The sequence below is a fragment of the Ambystoma mexicanum genome, chromosome 12 (assembly GCF_040938575.1).
Source record: "Ambystoma mexicanum isolate Mex_15411 chromosome 12, UKY_AmexF1_1, whole genome shotgun sequence".
Lineage (NCBI taxonomy): Eukaryota > Metazoa > Chordata > Amphibia > Caudata > Ambystomatidae > Ambystoma > Ambystoma mexicanum.
Genome location: NC_090936.1, coordinates 937,467,991 through 937,489,967, shown reverse-complemented (window position 1 = coordinate 937,489,967; position 21,977 = coordinate 937,467,991).

The window sequence follows — 21,977 nt, the reverse complement described above, 5'->3', positions numbered from 1 at the left end:
TACCACGCAACTAAACTCCGAAGCTGGAACCCAATGCAGATCTCCTCACAATACATCGCCCCCCAAATAGGCATATGCCACATCACTTGCAAAGAAAAACGCTACACGGGCCAAATCAGAATAGAAATTTTATGCACATCAAAGTCACCAAGCCCATACAGCCATCAGGCCATGAACTCCAAAACACTAATCACCATTGTGGGCTGCATCCGCAAGAAATGACCAGCCACTACTTGTGTGTCGCCCTGTTCCCCCATGGTACACAGAGCCACATTCACGTACGAAAAGGCAACATGGAAGCGCACAGAACCGCAGGGCCGTCCCAATGGGGAGGCACTAGTCCAGCTGAAAGGCCGAAATGTTGCTCCGAGCCACCAGTACTGCGTAAGGGCATGTGGGCCATTGGCGATCGTCCCATAAGATCGTAATGCTGCTCCACTGATTAACACGAAGCAGCAGGTGTCGGGAGTAAAACCCATCTGCAGGAGTGGCATACAGATGGCAGTGGCAAAAGGGGAGGAGATACCTGTCAACCAAAAGAAAAGAAAAAGAACAGAATGGCCATCAGAACTACATTCCAACAACTCACTTCAATGATCACACGAAATCCACAGCCATATGCATGCTAGCCCACTCCAAAGGATCATCACCACCCCAAAACCACTTGCGACTCATAACCATCTATATCGAGGTGCAAACACCATCACAAACGAGTGTACCTGTGCATGCGTCTGTCAAAACAGAATCCATCAGATGGGAATGTTAACGTGCATGGACACAAGTGTCTGAGGGCGCGTCGAGACAGGGAGGGCTCAACAAGGCCAGATAGACGATGGTCCCACTATGGCAGCCCTGCATCACATAGCGTAGGGGAGGCGGATAGATCCCAAGAAGCCCTGTACATGGCAAACTCTGTATCAAATCACCTGCCCATGCATCCATTCATCATTCCCTCATCCCGGGATCAAAACGCCTGAATAATTACTCACATAACATTAGAAACATCCATTGAGTCTGTGCGTTATGCAGCCTGCAAAATCCACAGTGCCCCAGCCCGTAATTCCAGTGTTGTGAAGTAACATGTATTTGGGAATGGCCGGCCTCATCGCCCACGTAGCTATTGCGCATCCCAAACTATTCATATCAATCATTGCTTCCTCGCCATGGGCCCTGTCTCAAGGACATTGAACAATAGAACGTTATATTTGCAGTCAGACCTGTGGGCATCTCCTCGCCGCTAGCTGGAAAATGAAAGCGCCGCCCTTCGAATTCCTCATTTGCAACATCACGTCGAAAAGGCATCTGTGGCCGTTTGAAATCACTAATTATTCCATCGAGTGCGGCTGTGTGTGAAAATGGCAACTGCCTTCACCCACAAATGGGACGCCCCGCCCGTCGTTGCAACTCGGTACAGTGATGCATGAGGGCCCACCGTTACTCGAGTACTACGTTCCACTGACCCTTCACAAGTCTGTTCGCGACTGCACAGATAGTATGTGAAACAATGGGACCACAGCAGAATGAACATATCAACCAATCTTACACGGCCATCGGGTACAAATACATGATTGCAATAGCAAGATGCCATTCCCCGAATTGCAGCGTTGTGCGCGGGACGTGCTCGGCCAAAGGGGAGAGCAGTTTGCACAGGTGGAATTAATCACCACAGGTGGAGGCCATACAGCCTGAAAACACATAAATTGCACAGCCAGTCTCCTCCCACAACCACACCGAAATGCTACCGGCAGGACTCGCGATGTTGGCCCTGGGGGACCTGATAGCACTGCAAGTGCTCCAACTCCAAGAAGAAGACGAACACCAACTACAACCAGCCGCACGGAGGAGACGCAGGAGGAGGAGGAGGCCAAGGCAGGGCCAGCAAGGCCCACCAGCACAGCCACTACCACCACGCAGGCAGCCCGCAATCCCACGCCTCCGAGCACATCCGTTCAACCTCACTGATGAGCAGATCCACACCCTCTACCGTCTGGACCGGGACACCATAGCCGCCATTGTGGACATGACACAGGCTGACCTTGTCAGCATGATAGATAGCCCAACCGCCATCCCACCCCTACTGAAGGTGGTGTCTGTACTCCACTTCCTGGCCACAGGCACCTACCAGCACACAGTCGGACAGTTGCATGGCATTTCTCAGCCACTGTTCTCACGGACACTATTTCAAGTGCTCGATGCCCTCCTGCAGCACGCAGACGACTACATCTCTCTACCACGCTCGGAGCAGGAAATTACCAACACAAAAGTGGGATTCCATGCACTTGCCGGCATACCGGGTTGCATTGGTGCCATCGACTGCACCCATGTGGAATTGGTCGTCCCACATGCCATGGAGGCCCAGTACCGCAACCGAAAACAATTTCATTCCCTGAATGTACAAATGGTGTGTGACTCCAACAGGATCATTACACATTGTTGTGCCCGATTCCCTGGATCAACCCATGATTCTATGGTCTTGAGGAACTCTACAATACCACGCTACATGGAGCGACACGCAGGGAACAGATCCTGGCTACTCGGTGAGTCTCATTACATGCATGATTATGTGGGGTATGTGAATTGGCAATGACCTGGCAGGAAGGGGGGGGGGTGTGCGTACGTATCAATGGCATTCCACATCATACGTTTCTCGTCCACATACAGGTGATGCTGGATATCCACTGAAGAGATGGCTCCTCACACCAGTCCGGAACCCACGGGACCAGCATGAGGAGGACTACAACCATGCCCACTCACGTACCCGTGTAGTCATTGAACAGGCATTCGGCCTACTGAAGACTCGTTTCCGCTGCCTCAGCAGGTCTCGCGGGGCACTCCTGTACCGCCATGAGAAGGTTGCAAGGATGGTCATGGCATGTGTCATGCTCCACAACATGTGCGTACGTAGAAATGTGCCCATGCCCCCTGACGCAGAACTGCAAGCACCTGATGATGGTCATGATGAGGGTGGGGATGTGGCAGCACCTCATGGAGTCTGCGAGGCACCGGAGGCCCGTGACATTCGTCAGCATCTCATTGATGTATGCTTCTAGCACTCACGCCTGGTGGCTGATACATGGACACGGGACTCGTGGCACTGCGTGTGTCTGGGACATGCACAATATGGACTGTACGCCTATGATGGCCTAGTACACACAGATCAATGTCCACACATCTCATTGGTTGATCGTGCACTTTTTATGGCATATGTGATGTCATGTTGAACACCCTATCGACCCGCCACCCAAGTGAGCCCAACACACCCCCTCCACCCTCCTACCTCCCCCCCGAACACCAGTGTCCAAAGATGCTCATTGTCAGTGGGCTGTCGCTATTGCAAGCCCCCTCTGCGGGTATCAGGGGCACCCCTGCCTGTGGAGCGCAGGTTCCTTCCAGATCTACGTTGGGGGCTGCCCTGGACGGAACTTGCAACGGATGATGTGTCTGCCTGCTCACGTCCATGCATGTCCCTAAGGGTTTGCGAGAGCTCAGTGAGCACACGGCGCACTGCGGCAAGTTCGGCACATACGTCTTTGGACGTCGCATGCAGTTCCCCCCTCAGGCTCTCGGTGCTACTCTCCATTTGGACTCTCAGGCTCTCGGTGCTACTCTCCATTTGTGCCCTTAGCGTCTCTGTACCTCTCTCCATTTCTGCCCTAAGTGTCTCAGTTGATGTTTCTATGTCTGCCTTAGTGCCCCCACATTCATCGGCATGGTCCTTGAGGAGTGTGGCCAGTTGCTGCTGTTGTACGATTAACTGGTCGAGGGACTGTTGCCTCTGCTGGGCCATGGCCATTTGCGGGGGTGCCACAGAGGGGCTGTTGTCCTCATGTTGCCTTGCCACAGGGCTTGTGGGGGATGGCCAGTCGTCGTCTTGTGGGTGCCCCTGCGTGGTATCCTCATGTTGTACGGGATGGGACAGACAGGGGGATTGGGACAGGTCATGGATGGATCTGACTTCGACATCCCCGTTTTCTGTGTCCGAGCATGCTGCCATCAATGGGGTGTCACCTATGGTGCTGCTGCCACCAGAGGCAGTGCCTTCTGTGGCATCCATTGGGGGGACCTGTGGTGGTGGTGTTGTGGGCATGCTGGCTGCTGGGGTGCCTGTTGATGTTCCCTCCTCTGTGCTGCCACCTGATTTGTGCTGCTGCCGTGTCTTGATGCGTGCAGCTGAGGTGGAGGGTCTCTGGCCGTTGGTCTTGGCCCTCTTTGCAGGTGTGCTGGTAGGGGTGTCCTGTAGCTCGTCGTTTGGATCGGACCCTGTGGTGGAGTAAAGGAGGGCGAGGGTTATTGATGGGTCTGTGGGAATTGGAATGGCATTGTATCACATGCTTTGGGGTGGTACCTGAGGGTGATTTGGGTCGGGGCCTTGGAGGTGCTTTAATTTGTGTGTGGAGTGAGGGTGCAGTTGTTTGGCAGCCTGCAGTTAGGGTGTGCCTGCTGCACGTGTAGTGCGTGTATTAGGGGTTTTTAATTATTTATGTATTTATTGTGGGTTTTAGCGTGCGCTATCAGGCCGATGTGTGTGGACGTTCTCCTGGACATGTGTTTCTGTTGCACTATGTGGACGCATGGTACTTCACATGGATGGACTGTGTGGATTTGGCATTGTTTTATCGGGCCCACCTACCCGAATCTTCGAATGTCTGCACTCCTTTCTCCATCCCTCCGACTCCCTCTATGCTCTCCATTTCGATGGTGGAGGCACAGATTTCTTCCCAGGGGGTCAACTTGATGGGTGATTCAGGACCTCCCCCGGTGGCTGTGGCAATGTTGCGGTTGGCAGAGAGTATGCTGCGGACGCGTATCCGCAGGTCGTCCCATCGCTTTCGGCATTGCTGTGGGTTGCGGGGTGCGGTCCCCACCGCACTTACCCGCTGTGCCACCAGAGCCCATATGGCCTTCTTGTTTGCAAGTGCCGTTCTGGTCATTTGCGTGGAGAAGACGACGGCAGCATTCTCCTGGAGGGTCTCTGTTAGCACGGTGAGTTCCTCATGGGAGAAGTGGACCTGCCGCTTGCGGTCGCACGCTTTCTTCGCTACTTTTCCCATTTTTCTTGGTTTCGCTAGGGTGGGTGACGGGTTGGGGTGTGTTTCAGGGTAGTGATTTTAGTGGTTGTGTGGTTTTAGTGGTTTTATAGGTGTACGGCGGGATGTTTCCCGTTCCGGGCCCATGTTTTTACTTCCGTTTCCGTATATTTCCGGTCACCGTACTTTCCGGTAGGCGCACACTGCGGTGACCGCTAAGAGGGGTGGCGGTATGGCACCTAGGGCGCCGTACGGCGGCGGTGTGGGCCGTTTTGGGGTCATTTCCGCCATCGCGGACTTTGCACTTCCGCCGTGGCGTGGTGCTCGTGCCCGATGGGTCGGAATGGGCCGCACTTTGCTCCTTCGTGCAATGGCGGAAACGCTATTTACGCTGTGGCGCTCCGGTCAGTCACTTTCCGCCAGGGTCGTAATGAGGGCCAATGTGAGTTGCTATACCTGACTCAGGAGATTCCCTTTGGGCTCTTTAGGGGCTGAAGATCCACCAAAACGTTTGAAAATAGAAATAGGCATTACAGAATACCTTTCCAATAATTCACATAACCCAAATAACCTACCCATGTGTAATCAATAATAACTACACACCAGAGACACAACACTGTCTTTGATAAAACGGGCCTATTAGTTTACAAGCAGCCATGTATTCGAAACACAGCCACCCATAATGTGACAGTTCTACATTGTTTGTTCTGTGTTTATTCATGACTGATGCGTCTTTCTTATTCCTGCTAAAGTTTCAGGAATCAATTCATGTCTGCGTTGATCCGCTATTCGTAATCGACAACACTTGAGCAGTCCTACAATACACCCCTCCATAGAGCATTGAGGAATCAGTCTCTTGATCCTTAAATTAATTCTCTCTCCTCCTTGCCTTATCTTGACACCTATATTGTGATTATTCATGTGCCTTTCACTCCAAATCCCCAAGTGGCCACATGGGCATTCGCATGGCTTTCTGTACTAGACTTTGCAATTTCACGGTCTTAATATCATTGTCTGCGGCGAAGCAGTGGTCCCAAGAGCATCGCTGCCAATATCTGCCACTTGCTTTTCTCCAGTTGCACACTGCTCCAAACCTATCCGTACCTGTCAATATCTTTTACTAGACTGCCCCTGTTTTTCATACACATTAAAATCCTCTCCCACCCTCACCCATCCCTTGTCTTTCCTCTGACCTTAATTTTGTATTCCACACTTCCAATATATATTAGCCTCAATCAAATGTCATTCAGGATCTCTCATACAGCAGACCTTTTTTCTTCCACCCTCACGAAAGCCCCGGCAGAAATGCAAACCTGGGAACATGAAGCATATTGGTGATAAAATATCAATCAGTTTGATGCGGGATACCAATTAATCTTTTTGGTCAGATTAACTCTTTAGCTAAGAATATTCAAATCATTGTGAACTATGCTCAGTATTTTAGTTTCTCACAATGTATATCCAGTTGCAGTTTGTTTATTTTTAGTTGCACATTTATGGATCATAGAATACATAACCAAGGTGTTCTCTCGGGACCAGGAGAAAACATCAGAAGAAATTAACAGGAGTTCAGACACATACACCACACATCTGAAATGCCATAGCTACACCATTTAAGACTCTCAAGAATTTAGAAATCTTTGTATTCTGCAATGATCTATTCCATTACTGACTGTCGTAACAAGATTGGGTTACTTGTAGAACAACTGTCTTTGTCATTACCAGGCATATATGGTGATGTCAATATGACACAGACTCGTGTGACCCCAACATTTCCCACAAAAGCTGAACACCCAACATAACGCCATGCTTAACACCCTGAAGTTCAAACTGTAACACATTCACATCCGTTGGCTTTGTCAAGGATGTGTGCAGTAGTTCTATTTCAATTTACATAAATTAGGATTATTGGTAAAATGCCTGTATATAGATCACTGAGAAAGAAAGAAAGAAAGAAAGAAAGAAGGAAAGAAGGAAAGAAAGAAAGAAAGAAAGAAAGAAAGAAAGAAAGAAAGAAAGAAAGAAAGAAAGAAAGAAAGAAAGAAAGAAAGAAAGAAAGAAAGAAACATAACATCAAAAAAGCCGTCAAGAAAACAGCTATATCTTTTCAGAGTGCTGGGTCTAGGTTGAGTGGGTTTTCTTGATATCCTTACAGTCACGGGCCTCCCTTTGCTCTGCCACGCTACGGCCGTCTGACGTGACTCACAATGCGGCACCCCCAGGTGCAGCTTAGCATCCTTCTCCACATGACCTGCCATGCCTCCCACACAGTCTTTTTCTCTCTTGAATCATGCGGAAAGAACACCTTTTTCTTCACTTGGGAGAACCCATGTTGCGTTGTTTGCATTTAAGAACGGTAATTCGCTGTGTTCCTTCATCCATTCTCCACCGCCTATCTTTCACAGTAGCCCTTTTGACCCTGTTGCAATAGTTTTTCCCCTTTTGATTGCACTCCTCAAACGTCCCCCTTTCTTTTACCCCAACACACACAGTACTGTGTCCTAGCCACCTAATATCTAGTGCCGATGACACTAAGAGCCACTATGATGATTGTCCAGCTATACGATGACCCATTCCCCTTTGCAGAGCCCTGGTGCTCTTGTTTACCAATGGAGAAAGAAGAGGAAACCCACTTTGGCAATTTTCATACAACTCCAAGTTAGGCAGCAGTGTGCTACACTGATTCAATGCAGAAATACTACAAAACAATGTTGAGGCATTCACTGTTCGACCACAGACACAACTCTCCAACCGGAAATATTGGGTTGCCTTGTAGACATCAAACGGGCGTTGTACTCAGTCTATCAGATATGACATAACCCAAAGGTGCTTGAAAGTGGCAACAGTGAAGGTATATGAGGCAATCAAAATAATGTGCTCTCAGGCCGAATACAGGGCAACATTAACAAACACAAGAATACACAGAAAAGTTGAGCATGGCAATATAATTCTCCATTCTGCTATCAATCACAAATTACAAATCTCATGTTGGGTAAGTAAACTTTCCATTATGCTAAAGAGACATCTTTCAAACGTTCAATTCTCATGTCCCTTCTTTGTTTTAGACTCCTTCCTGCCTAACTATAAATATCACTAACTCACCTAAAATGTCTATGGCCCTCATTACGACCCTGGCGGAAATCGAAAAACGATGGCGGAAATGCAATACCGCCATCGAATAGCGCTCGGTGCCATTATGACCCGTCACCGTAAAGTACGATGCCATTAGCGACACCGTAGTGAACACCAACGCTAACTGCACCAAGTAGGCGCACGTGCGCCATGCCAAACCGTAATTACCACCATGGCGCAACGGTACGTGAATTCTGACCCTAGCGGACATATACCTAACGCCATCAAGCATGGCGGAAAGTACCATTCCGCCATGGTGAGAAGTACGGCATCGCGAACCAACCGTAAAAGGCCCTACTGAGTGCCTGTACACCACTCCCTGGCCACACTGCACAACTCCTCGTAGGTGCAATGAAGTCACAATGCAACCAGTGAAATGTACAAGTCACCCATGCATGCCAACAAACAAATGAATCTAGGGGCTCCAAGTGCCTTGTGAGTGGCCATCCATATTTGCCATGGCACCATTGCCGTACTGATGCAGCACAGGCATGTGAAGGTTCAAGTCCAGCAACATGAACTGAAATATGAGACAAACAAAAACAGGCCCCCCATCGCTTGACACCAGTGTAAGGCAACATTCAAAGCAGTATCCTGAGGGAGACTGCACCAGCCCTGTACTCCTGCCAGTAAACAAACCAACCATCAGCATAAGCATGTACCACACAAGTTGGCAGAGTGACTGAGCAGCCAGGCTCATCTCAAGAGGGGCCAATGGGAGCTGCAGGGCACAGATGGCACGAATACAGAAGCCATTCCAATGGACATGACCTCAGTCTCCCTCCAAGAAACGCACGCAAACACAGGCACCTGTGACCAGCCATATTCTGATAATCACATCATTCCACCAATCCACCTGGCTGACCGGCATCTGTTACACAAAAGCTAATCCCCCGCCCCTGAGCATGACATCATTAAAACAGTCATAATGGCAGCCCCTATCCCTGACCTCACTGGGCTTCGTAGGCAAACGCGCCCAGTACAGTACCACGCAACTATACTCAGAAGCCGGAACCCAATGCAGATCTTCTCACAATACATCGCTCCACGAATAGGAATATGCTACATTACTTGCAAAGAATAACGCTACACGGTCAATATCAGAATCAAAATTTAATGCACAACAAAATCACCAAGCCCATACAGCTATTAGGTCATGAACTCCAAAATATATTTCATTATTGTGGGCTGCATCCGCAATAAATGACCAGCTTCTTCTTGTGTGACGCCCTGTTCCTTCATGGTACACAGGGGCTACATTCACGTTCAAAAAGGCAACATGGAAGCGCCTAGAACCGCAGGGCCGTCCCATTAGGTAGGCACTAGTCCAGCTGAAAGGTCGATATGTTGCTCCTAGCCACTAGTACTGCGTAAGGGCATGTGGGCCATTGGCCATCGTCCCATAAGATCGTAATGGTGCTCCACTGATTAACACGAAGCAGCAGGTGTCGGGAGTAAAAGCCATCTGCAGGAGTGGCATACAGATGGCAGCGGCAAAAGGGGAGGAGATACCTGTCACCCAAATGAAATGAAAAAGAATAGTATGGGCATCAGAACTTCATTTGAATTACTCACTTCAATGATCACACTAAATCCACAGCCATATGCATGCTAGCCCACTCAAAAGGATTATTCCCACCCAAAATTCACTTGCGAATCATAACTATAAAAATCGAGGTGAAAACACTATTACAAACGAGTGTTTGTGTGCATGCGTCTGTCAAAACAGAATCCATTAGATGGGATTAGTAACGTGCATAGACACAAGTGTTTGAAGGCGCGTCGAGACAGGGAGGGTTCAACAAGGGCAGATAGACGATGGTCCCACTATGGCAGCTCTGCATCACATAGCGCAGGGGAGGTGGATAGATTCCAAAAAGCCCTGTACATGGCAAATTCTCCATTAAATCATCTGTCCATGCATCCATACATCATTCCCTCATCCCGGAATAAAAACGCCTGATTATTTACTCACATAACATGTGAAATTTCCATTGAGTCTGTGCGTAATGCAGTCTGCAAAATCCACTGTGCTCCAGGCCGGAATTCCAGTGTTGTGAAGTAACATGTATTTGGGAATGTCCTGCCTTATCGTCCACTACGCTATTGCTCATCCCATACTATTCATATCAATCATTGCATTCTCGCCATGGCCCCTGTCCCAAGGACATTAAACAATAGAACGTTATATTTGCAGTCAGACCTGTGGGCGTCTCCTCGCCGCTAGCTGAAAACCGAAAGCGCTGTCCTTCGAATTCCTCATTTGCAACATCACGTCGAAAAGGCATCTGTGACCGCTTGAAATCACAAATTCATCCATGTAGTGCGGCAGTGTGTGAAAATGGCAACTGGCTTCACTCACAAGTGGGACGCCCCGCCCGTCGGTGAACCTCGGTACAGTGCTGCATGAGGGTCCACCGTTAATCGAGTACTACATTCCACTGACCCTTCACAAGTTTGTTCGCGACTGCAAAGATAGTATGTGAAACAATGGGACCATAGCAGAATGAACATATGAACCAATATTTCAATGCCATCGGGATTAAATACATGATTGTAATAGCAAGATGCCATGCGTCGAATTGCAGCGTTGTGTGAGGGACGTGCTCGCCCAAAGGGGATTGCAGCTTGCACAGGTGGAATGAATCACCACAGGTGGAGGCTATACAGCCTGAAAACACATAAATTCATAAATTGCACACCCAACCCCCTCCCACAACCACACCCACTCCAAAATGCTACCGGCAGGACTAGCGATGTTGGCCCTGGGGGACCTGATAGCACTGCAAGTACTCCAACTTCAAGAAGAAGACGAACACCAACTACTACAACAACCGGCCGCACAGAGGAGACGCAGGAGGAGGAGGAGGGCAAGGCAGGGCCAGCAAGGCCCACCAGCACAGCCACTACCACCACGCAGGCAGCCCGCAATCCCACGCCTCCGAGCTCATCCGTTCAACCTCACTGCTGAGCAGATCCACACCCTCTACCGTTTGGACCGGGACACCATAACCGCCATTGTGGACATGACACAGGCTGACCTTGTCAGCATGATAGATAGCCCAACAGCCATCCCACCCCAACTGAAGGTGGTGTCTGTACTCCACTTCCTGGCCACAGGCACCTACCAGCACACAGTCGGACAGTTGCATGGCATTTCACAGCCACTGTTCTCACGGACACTATTGCAAGTGCTCGATGCCCTCCTGAAGCACGCAGACGACTACATCTCTCTACCACGCTCGGAGCAGGAAATTACGAACACAAAGGTGGGATTCCATGCACTTGGCGGCATACCGGGTTGCATTGGTGCCATCGACTGCACCCATGTGGAATTGGTCGTCCCACATGCCATGGAGGCCCAGTACCGCAACTGAAAGGATCATTACACATTGTTGTGCCCGATTTCCTGGATCAACCCATGATTCTATGGTCTTGAGGAACTCTACAATACCACGCTACATGGAGCGACACGCAGGGAACAGATCCTGGCTACTCGGTGAGTCTCATTTCATGCATGATAATGTGGGGTATGTGATGCGGCAATGACCTGGCAGGAAGGGGGGGGGCTGCGTACGTAGCAATGTCATTCCACAAACATCCTTTATTGTCCACATACAGGTGATGCCGGGTATCCACTGAAGAGATGGCTCCTTACACCACTACGGAACCCACAGAACCAGCATGAGGAGGACTACAACCATGCCCACTCACGTACCCGTGTAGTCATAGAACAGGCATTCGGCCTACTGAAGACTCGTTTCCGCTGCCTCAGCAGGTCTGGCGGGGCACTCCTGTACCGCCATGAGAAGGTTGCAAAGATGGTCATGGCATGTGTCATGCTACACAACATGTGCGTACGTAGAAATGTGCCCATGCCCCCTGACGCAGAACTGCAAGCACCTGAAGATGGTCATGATGAGGGTGGGGATGTGGCAGCACCTCAAGGAGTCCGCGAGGCACAGGAGGGCCGTGACATTCGTCAGATTCTCATAGATTTATGCTTCTAGCACTCACGCCTGGTGGCTGATACATGGACACGGGACTTGTGGCACTGTGTGTGTCTGGAACATGCACAATATGGACTGTACGCCTATAAAGGCCTCGTACACAAAGATCAATGTCCACACATCTCATTGGATGATTGTGCAATGTTTATAGCATATGTGAAATTATGTTACACACCCCATCGACCCGCCACCCAAGTGAGCCCAACACACCCCCTCCACCCTCCTACCTCCCCCCCGAACACCAGTGTCCAAAGATGCTCATTGTCAGTGGGCAGACGCTATTGCAAGCCCCCTCTCCGGGTATCAGGGGCACCCCTGCCTGTGGAGCGCAGGTTCCTCCCAGATCTACGTTGGGGGCTGCCCTGGACGGAACTTGCAACGGATGATGTCTCTGCCTGCTCACGTCCATGCATGTCCCTAAGGGTTTGTGAGAGCTCAGTGAGCACACGGCGCACAGCGGCAAGTTCAGCACATACGTCTTTGGACGTCGCATGCAGTTCCCCCCTCAGGCTCTCGGTGCTTCTCTCCATTTGGACTCTCAGGCTCTCGGTGCTTCTCTCCATTTGTGCCCTTAGTGTCTCTGTACTTCTCTCCATTTCTGCCCTAAGTGTCTCAGTTGATGTTTCTATGGCTGCCTTAGTACCCCGACATTCATCAGCATGGTCCTTGAGGAGCGTGGCCATTTGCTGCTGTTGCACGATCACCTGGTCGAGGGACTGTTGCCTCTGCTGTGCCATGGCCATTTGCGGTGGTGTCACAGAGGGGCTGATCACCTCATGTTGCCTTGCCACAGGGCTTGTGGGGGATGGCCAGTCGTCGTCTTGTGGGTGCCCCTGCGTGGGATCCTCATGGTGTACGGGATGAAACAAACAGGGGGATTGAGACAGGTCATGGATGGATCCTACATCGACATCACCGTTTTCTGTGTCGGAGCATGCTGCCATTAATGCAGTGTCACCTATGGTGCTGCTGCCACCAGAAGCAGTGCCTTCTGTGGCATCCATTTGGGGGACCTGTGGTGGTGCTGTTGTGGGCATGCTGGCTGCTGGGGTGCCTGTTGAAGTTCCCTCCTGTGTGCTGCCACTTGATTTGTGCTGCTGCCGTGTCTTGATCCGTGCAGCTGAGGTGGAGGGTCTTTGGCCGTTGGTCTTGGCCCTCTTTGCAGGTGTGCTGGTAGGGGTGTCCTGGAGCTCGTCGTTTGAATCGGACCCTGTGGTGGAGTAAAGGAGGGCGAGCGTTATTAATGGGTCTGTGGAAATTGGAATGGCAATGTATCACATGCATTGGGGTGGTACCTGAGGGTGATTTGGGTCAGGGCCTTGGAGGTGGTTTCATTTTTGTGTGGAATGAGGATGCAGTTGTTTTGCAGCCTGCAGTTAGGGTGTGCCTGCTGCACGTGTAGAGGGTGTTTTTAGGATTTTTAATTATTTATGTATTTAATGTGACTTTTAAAGTGCGCTATCAGGCCAATGTATGTGGACGTTCTCCTGGCCATGTGTTTCTGTTGCACTATGTGGACACATGGTACTTCACATGATTGGACATTGTGGATTTAGCATTGTTTTATTTGGCCCACCTACCTGATTCTTCGGATGTCTGCACTCCTTTCTCCATCCCTCCGACTCCCTCTATACTCTCCATTCCAATGGTGGAGGCACAGATTTCTTCCCAGGGGGTCAACTTTATGGGTGATTCCGATCCTCCCCCGGTAGCTGTGGCAATGTTACGGTTGGCTGATAGTATGCTCCGTACGCGTATCCGCAAGTCGTCCCATCTCTTTCTGCATTGCTGTGGGTTGCGGGGTGCGGTCCCCACCGCACTAACCCGCTGTGCCACCAGGGCCCATATGGCCTTCTTGTTCGCAAGTGCCGTCCTGGTCATTTGCGTCGAGAAGACGACGGCAGCATTCTCCTGGAGGGTCTCTGTGAGCACGGTGAGTTCCTCACGGGAGAAGTGGACCTGCCGCTTGCGGTCGCACGCTTTTTTCGCTACTTTTCCCATTTTTATTGCTTTCACTAGGGTGGATGACGGGTTGGGATGTGTCTCAGGGTAGTATTTTTAATGGTTGTGTGGGAATTCTGATTTTATAGGTGTACGGCGTGCTGTTTCCCGTTCCGGGCCCATGTTTTTACTTCCGTTTCCGTATATTTACCGTCACCGTACTTTCGGATTGCCGCTCATTACGGTGACCGCTATGATGGGTGGCGGAATTGCACCTAGGGCGCCGTACGACGGCGGTGAGGGGCGTTTTGGGGACATTTCCGCCATCGCGGACTTTGCACTTCCGCCATGGCGTAGTGCTCGTGCCCGATGGGTCGGAATTAGCCGCACTTTACTCCGTCGTGCAATGGCGGAAACGCTATTTACGCTATGGCGGTCAGGTCAGTTACTTTCCGCCAGGGTCGTAATGAGGGCCTATGTATTTCTGTAGTAGATCACAATTGTGATGATGCATTTCTTCCTTCATTATCACTGTGTCTATCTCCCTACACTAATTCTATACAGCTAGGTGCTTTTCCACACATACAAGTGAAAGTGAATTTTAATGATCTAGCTATGAGCTACTACAGGGGGATTCAGAACATAGCCATTACGCCCACATTTTCTGCTGACTCACTAAATGTTTTACTAAATATGTTCATCCAAAACTCACAAAGGGGCTCATTCAGAGTTTGGAAGTCTGGTAAAAAGTGGCAGTCAAGTGGCTGTAATTTTATTACTACGCTTTTACTGACAATTTTCTGCACTGTCAATAAATGAATGTAATAGTAAAGTGGAAGGGATACCCCCAGCCTTTAGCTCGAAGTACCTGCTTCACTTCACTGCCAAAAAATGGAGGAATTACTGTAGTCAGAATAACAACCCATGATAATTCCTCCAAATCCCCTATCATGTCCCATGACTCCCTAAATGGAGACAAATATTGGTGTTCCCCCACCTGTTATGTGGTAGTAAATCCAGCAGACCGAATGATGGAACAGTGCCTACGTATGGCAGTAATTCTTACAAAATTATCATCAAACCCAAAACATGGTGTAGCATTACATAAGGTAATGATTACACCTATTATTAGAAGGCTTAGAAGTTTGAGAAAACTAGCATGATGAACAATATAAAAATGTGGTATTATTACGTACTTCTTTCTATATACATTGGGCCTCATCACGAGTTCGGTGCTATCCCGGTGGTATTACCGCCGGAATACCACTCGGGCTAATAGCGTTACCGTCAACCGGTCCGGCACTATTAGTGCCGGTACAAGGGTTCAGCGGCAATGGGTATTCCCGATTCCCCATTGGGGCATTGGACCCAATGGGGGATTTCTGGCGCAATTAGCGCACGCTAATAGCACTGCGCTAATTGCACCAGAAAATTGGCGTTTAGTTGGCACATTTATCCCCGGTTTAGAGCTGGGGGTAAATGCTGCCAGACTCAAGATTGGGCTTAAGCCTAAATGTGGCGGTAGTAGCGTTACCACTGCATGTAAGGGCTATCGCCCAACTCGTGATGACGCCCATTGTATGTACTGCATGTTCTCATTTTATTTCTGCCTCTCTTGAGCCAGATATAACCAATGCATTGTATGATATTGGACACGTCTCAAATTTATGACATTAAAATTACGATTAATATTTTAATTCCAAAGATAACTTAATTATTCATTGTTTCACTGCTCCATCTTATATAGAATCACATACCTTTTTCTATTGGAGTTCTGTGACAGTTTGAGGACAAAATAGATGATGTACTCACTTATGCACATTAGACATCACTTTATTGACAAGGAGGTTTTTAGGTTAGGCTGGTGTTCTTGGTCATTGTTCAGTTGAGACTATTTTATGGTGTGAACAATAATAACTTAAGTAGGAGAAGAGTTAGGTTCTGGACCTGTTTTTCTTGATTTCCATCCCTTTATAAGTATTAATTTTCCAACATACAAGAGCTCAGTAGACTGACAGCATCTCCTTTCTGCACTGACTTAGGAGCTTTCCCAGCGCACAGCATTTTGTTGGAAGGAATGTCACCCAATAATAATAGCAGGTAAACTTCCCAAAAAATGTCCCGCTGGTCCCGCTGGTCCCGCTGGTCTCCAAAACCTTTCTTGGAAACATTCTATACAGGTTCCAGGTGCCTCAAGGGGCCTTCGCAATGTCCATGCACCAATTCAAAAATCCATCACAGTTTCAAACCTCAACATATTTCAGGTGTTTTGGCGGTACTAAATGTCAAGGTAAAAATGTAAAATGAGAAGAAATTACAAAGATATTATATGTAGAAAAACATAAAACAACTTGAAATATATATTTTCATTCATAATTACAATATTAAAAACTTTTAATTGAAAAGTTTAAACTAAGTAAAATGTCAGTAAAATGTCACAGGATGTAGTACAATGTGTAAAAATATCTGTAGTACATTTTATTTTCATGTGTATAAATAATGTTTAAGTCGTTATAACATCAAATGCAATAGAATATCTTCAGAACTGCAAATAATATCATAAAGCACAGGAATACTATACATATTGACATATTGTTTCTGTATTTTAGGACATAATGTAGAGATTAAACCACTCACCGCAGTCAAGTCTTTCCCTTCACCCACTGTCTTGAGGGGCATGCCTCTATGTGGTATGTGGTGACACAGAACACAACACATAGAAATGCTGTAACACGTTGTCTACTTTATTTGATTGTCAAAAGTTTGGCATTGCATGTATTATGTATGTAAATATATTAAGAGTAGACTATTGCATTACATTGCACAGATCTAATTGCTAATGATGTAAGGGGATATTCTTGGAGTCTCATGATAACTTGTCACAAGACGATTTGATTTGTTTATATTCCCCTCAACCATTTGGGGCTCTCCACAGGTCGCAGCTGTGACCTCAGACTCCCCATCTGCTGCCCCTCGCTCGCCCCTTGTGACTAATGGTCCGGGTGCTACCTTTGCAGCAATATCGAAAGAAAGAAAACATGCTCTGAAAGAACTGCTGTTCATTTATTGAGATACGTTAACAGCAGTAACCCCAGCTCCCAATTAGGAAATCATTATTTTGTAGAAAGAAAGCTGCAGATGAGGAATAACAACAATATTGATGTGCATGCTCGTTTATACTCCTGAAATGAATAGGCAGAATAAAATAACAAATCATTAAGTTCCTGAATGCACTTGTCATGTTCAGGAGCATTTTTTATATTTTTATTTTATATTTTGAAGTGCACTTGTTTATTACTGATCAGTACTGTTACGTGCCTTAAACTTGTTGTCTTTTAAAGCAGTGTAAGTAATGTTGAATGCAAACTAGTTTACATCAGTACATTTATCACATGCTGTATCTCAGAACTATTCGTTGTTACCTTGTGGGCATCCTGCAAGTTGTGCCTTTAACGTCTTGCTTGTATTCCCCGGACAATTATTTTAGTGCAGTTGCTGCTTATAGGATTTAGAGGTGCGTTTGCAACATCATCTTACCCAGGCAGGTTTGGAGTGATGCCAGGCGAAGACCAAATCAAACAACTGCAGATTGCATTCACTTGCACTTAATTGTGTTACTGCAGGAAGAATGGAATAAGGATCTCTTCAGCAGTGAGCTGAGATGGTGAACCTCAGTATAATTGCAATGCACAACCTCGGTAATTCTGCACTTACTGGTCAAAGCATGTTCTTACTTGCAAATGTATATTTCGTGCACAGAAGGTATGTGTTGTGGCAACATGGAAGACTGCACAATCTGTGCAAGAAGCTCATTTTTGCAATGAAATCCTCCATTGCACAGTAAGTATTCCTGACGAGTACACAGATAATCGCGTTGAAGCCATCCTCAGATTGGGAATTGTGTTCTAGTTTCATTTACTCTATTTGAACAATAATTGTAATGTTGAAACTTGCTAGGCTGTGGGCAGTCCATGACGGAGAAGAAAAATGAGTAACGGTTCTGTCTGACATTGATAAATTGTGACTGATGTTGAGTGCGTCTACCTTAGGCTGTACAACGATCCCAACAAGGCAGATTACTGTTTGGGTGCTTTGGAAAAGGAAGAGTGTGCTGGCAGAGGTGTAAGAATCCTGCATGCCCTAAATTCACTCCTTTATGTTCGTCTGTTGTCTTAATGACTCCATTCTGAGGGTTGCCGAAAATTGCAGTTTTGGTCATTTGAGGCAGCACTTGACACATGATAGCAGCACCTGCACCCTGTACTTGCTTGTGATTGGTATATCTGGCATGTAAGGCTATAACTGGTGAATTGTGGCAGGGATTCATATTTCAGACATATATTGGCAGTACTTGTTCCTGTGACAATGTACATTGCATATGCTCACTATACCTAACTTATAAGGCTTTCCATGGCATGCGAAGGCAGTATTTGGACAGGAAGTTGCCCTTGCCATATCATGGCACTTGTTAACTTGATATATAAGGCTGTACCCTCTGTAACTTGTGTATCTGTATTATTACGCATTATCTTACATAAGATGGTGTGGGGGAGCGAGGGGCCAGCAGGCCCCTCTCTGAATTCACTTCTCAGTACAAATCTTGGACCAAGTGCCTCCAGTGGTGGGTTCGCCACTTGCCCTTATGCAAATGTAACTTTCGTTGACTTTCGTGTAGTTGGGACCACTGAGCAGGACACAGGGCATCCATCTTTTGTGCCCCCTTTTGACTCCATCTTGGTGACCAGGCCTCACTGTAATAGTATGAAACGCTTCTCTCCCTCTCCTCACTGCGATCAGGCACACAGAGCACATGGCCCCACCCTTCGTTCCCACTTTGACTGGAAAACTCTGCGGCTCCATTCTCACGCTGAAGCCGGAGGTATTGGCAACAACTAATAAATGTATCACATCAGTCTTCCTCTGAGATCACTGTCCTGCATGTGAACCAGCATGAACTAAGCACATAGCTCGTTCATCTCCACAGACGTGTCCTTGCCCCCACACCCTCGCCAATGGAAACTTACTGCCATTCTGACCCTGTGTCCCTGCAAGATATTCCTTTCATGTGCCAGACCGCTGACCATGCTATGAGGCCCACCCAACAGACCCCCAACTAACATTAGACCCCTGCTGCAGCATATCGTGCCTAATGCTAACAAATGCCACATACCTGAGATTCTTGTGAGACTAACCCCACAGTTCAATGAGAGTATTATAGTGGTCAAGACCCTTAAACCTGTGACCTGTATAACCCAAATGTTATAGATGATATAGACACCTGTGTGATTTGTATAGTGACATGATAAACTTTTCATCAACCATTATTTAGTGTGTGCATTATTTAGAATGTATTCATTAGCTTAGATAGTGACCACCCTGCTTCACAGCGACCTGACCTTCACCCATTCGGAGCACATATATCTGACGTCCATCCTCCCGCCAACCAAGCAACCAACCAGGAGTAAGAGATGATGCCCACACCTAAGACACCACCCTGGCTGACCAATCCAGGTCCAACGTAGCATCATATGTTAGATATGTCAGTGTGCCTATATAATGTACTGTAACATTTATTTTGCCAGAGCGCTCTCAGAGATCTAGATAAGCTTTTCCTTGGACTCTCGCAGCATGCTCTCTTTGCCTTATTCACCACCCGGGGTGTGTCTGTTTTATTTTCTTGCACGTGTAAGATGGCACAACAATGGCAGTATATTGACATTAGAGGCTTCATTTGGCATACAGTGGCAGTACAAGGGAACGCGAGGTTGTATATTGGATGTGATGATACCACATGGCTAATGAACATTTACTGAGCGTAGCATCACAGTAACTGTGCATGTCAGACTATGCTTGCATAAGATAGCAGTGCCCCTGCCTATGGTGTTCGATGTGTGTGCCGCTGGTAAAATATTGCTGTAAACCTGGCACATCAAGTCAGCACCCTTGTTAAGATATGGTTGTTAACTAAAGGAACCTTTTTTATTAATTTTATATAAATTGCAGTTCTTGTTAACAATAATTAGGCCACTTCCTATGATGTCGTTTGGGTAAAAGCTCATGTGATGTCGTCTTCTGTGATGTTGGGGTCCGAGGGTGATGTGATATCACATCCTATGATGTAATCAGATTCATAATGTCACTTCTGCGACACCTGGGATTTTTGAGAAATGGTGTTCCTGCCTTCAACTCCCATCTGTGTCATCACATTGAGACAAGCGTTTAACAGCATCAACCGAGATTTGTTGTGGCAGAAGCTTTCTCGGTGGAAATGTCCTGATGATTTGTTGGCTCTGGTAAGTGATGATTTGTTGGCTCTGGTAAGTGCAGATACTGCAATTTGTGTTCTAGTGAACAAAGAGGGTGGGTTATCAAATGAGATAAGACTGAAAAACTTGTAAAGCAGGGGTGTCCGGTGGCAGCAGAGCTTTTTAAATTGTTTATAGCCGACATTGGACCAAGCACAGTGTTTCCCCCAAAAATAAACAACCAACGGGTTAGTTGTATACCCTATGGCGACGATCTGGTACTGCTAGACAGTACTCAGATAGGTATTCAGCGCCTCTTAATCAAGTTGCATGATTATTAGTTACAAAATGATCTTGAAAAAATTACATCAAAAACCAAACATAATGGCAATTGGCTCACAGGCTCACCCAAAACATAGGAATTTTAGATGGTATGTAGCAGATGAACCTATTTGCACGACCTCTTCAATACGATATCTAGGGGTGGTTTTTAACACCTCGATTTGTGAACAACCATGATACCAGAATTTGACAGATCGCATGATAACACTGGCTTTACAAGGCACAAAAGTGCACAAGGAATATGGAACATTTTCCACACAACCAGTATTGACTTTATTTACAAAATGTAATACCTGCAATAACATTTGGTGCTGAAGCAGGGTGGAATGTTGATCAGAAGATATGGCGAGTGCTTGAAGGTAAATTCTGGCAAAAGGTTCTCAGATTGCCGCAATATGTCTCTATAACAACATTGCATTACGAACTAGCAATACATTCCCTGTATAATACAGTGTTATGCAAATCATTAGCAACTATGAGGAAAATGTGTCTGGTTCCTTCGGCTCCACTGTATCAGGTCTTTGTAGGTGCTGTTGAGAAATCTCAAACAGGACTATTGAAGATATGGAAAACTAAAATGGAACAATTATTAACAGCAGCTGACATTAAAAAAGTACTGCTAATTGCCTGTCCCCAGTTGGCAAAAAACAAACTGGCAAAATGGAGCTGGATTGTAAACTCAGAAAAAAGAGGGAATGTACAATCAGCTCTTGATCTATGTGCAGGTGGAAATAATCTCAAGGTACAACCGAAATACCTGATAAGGTGTCCATCATCAAGACTTCATAGAGAACAGCTTTTAAGATTAAAACTAAATGCCCTCAAGACCAAAGAGTTGTTGTGGTTAAGACACAACAAAAATACAAACAATAACTGCTGTTGCTATTGTAACCAATACCCAGAATCAATAAAGCACCTGTTAATTGAATGTGTAGAAACCGCAACAGTGAGATCTCGGCTATGGAGACGGTTTGCTCTGAAGAACGGTAACATGGGAGAGTGGTGGACTTATGCGATATCAGGCAATAACATCAAAGTGACATGTGCAGTGGTTGACTACATGGATAAAATTCTTGAGATGACCGTTTGATAAATGCTGCAATTTAGCGTAAAAGTGAAGCAAGGAAGAAGTGAAACTTGAACAATGATAGCTCTAGAAGAGCTTGATGGTAGATTTTGTTATGAACTGGAATATGTGGAGAAGATACTTGTTGATTTCTGGATTGTTTTCTTAATTTTCGTTATTTACCGTATGCTTCTCCTTGGTTTGAATGTTTCTT